Source organism: Phoxinus phoxinus, assembly GCF_949152265.1.
Source record: "Phoxinus phoxinus genome assembly, chromosome: 22".
NCBI lineage: Eukaryota > Metazoa > Chordata > Actinopteri > Cypriniformes > Leuciscidae > Phoxinus > Phoxinus phoxinus.
In genome coordinates, this window is record NC_136897.1 from 12,772,697 (window position 1) to 12,774,459 (window position 1,763).

The window sequence follows — 1,763 nt, forward strand, 5'->3', positions numbered from 1 at the left end:
AGACCGTCACAAACATCCCCATGCTGTTACTTTTTAACAGAGAGGGGTATTGAACTCTTTTCTATTGCTGGTGATGAACTGGCCAACCAATAAGATTCACACTTTTTTGGTCACATGCCCAGAGCCACTGCCGTTCCATAAAACTATGTCTGCGTCCGAAAGCTTAATGCTTTTGGAGGATGCATTCCAAGAAAGGAAGGCATCAAAGCACGGCTGAAACCAATATTAGCTTCACTTCCTCCTGAGATACCTTTATCTGATCCATTTTTAAAGGCGGCATAGATTCATCCTTCACTCCCTTTGATATCCTGTGCGTTCCATTCTCTAACAGTTAAAGGAATAGTTCACTTCAAAATGAAAATGCTGTCATCATTTACTCACCCTCCAGTTGTTTCAAACCTGTATGAATTTTTTTCTTCTGCTGAGCGCAAAAGAAGATCTTTTGAAGAATGTCGGTAACCAAACAGTTGATGGACCCCATTGGCTTCAAATGTATTTTTTTTCCTACTATGGAAGTCAATGGGGTCCATCAACTGTTTGGTTACCGTCATTCTTCAAAATATATTCCTTTGCGCTCAGCAGAAGAAAAAAAAAAGAATACAGGTTTGAAACTGATGAGTAAATGATGACATCATTTTCATTTTGAAGTGAACTATTCCTTTAAGCTAAAAATAAAATGCCATCAAAGTTACGGTTGCTGGTCAGTTTGTGTGTAAATGTACAATTTTGACCACCGTTTTCCATTTGTGATGTCATTTCTGGTGAGAAATTACTGTTGTAGAAATTTAGTTATCACCAAAGCTCTCTCTATTTTGTTGTAGATCATTAAACCCCTCATCATCTGATAAGGTCGCGGGGGCAACAAATCAGCTGGCTAAGCTTTCGGACGCAGCCTGTGACTTGGTGGCGCTCTCAAAAAGAGTACTTTGATAAGCAAACTGGCTTGTTTTCTTCTCAGACACCTTTTGGTATTTCGGCTTTCCTTTAAGTGCCACTTACTGTCAGAGAGTGAAATGCTGAACATTCGTGTTGATGCAAACAGGCCGTAACACCTAAACAATATTAAACCACATTCAAACAACAAGCCCCATTTTAACTTTTACATTCTAGAGGAATTCTGTTGTTGTCCTGAATATGAGACAAAGTGTAAAAAGCCCCATTTCATATTTCATAAAGAATATCCCTTTCATATTAATTTTAAAGGAACATGCCGACTTGTGGGACTTTAGCTTATTCACGTATCCCCCAGAGTTAGATAAGTCCATACATACCCTTTTCATCTCCGTGCGTGCCGTAACTCTGTCTGACGCACCCACCACTAGCCTAGCTTAGCACAAAGACTGGAGGTAAATGGCTCCAGCTAGCATACTGCTCCCAATAAGTGACAAAATAACGCCAACATTTTCCTATTTACATGTTGTGATTTGTATAGTCACAGCGTGTACAAATAACAAGGTCACATGAGACACAGCATCTTCTAACCGTATACATACTGGGAACTATATTCTCAGAAGGCGAAGCACTGCTACTTGGGCGGAGTGATTTGCTCGCAACACTCTGAGCGAACTCTCTGCTCCTCACCACGGGGCTTCTCTGGGGCTGCGAGAAAATCACTCAGTATGCTAGCTGGAGCCATTCACCTCCAGTCTTTGTGCTAAGCTAGGCTAGCGGTGGGTGCGTCAGACAGAGTTACGGCACGCACATAGATGAAAAGGGTATGTATGGACTTATCTAACTCTGGGGGATACAGTGAATAAGCTAAA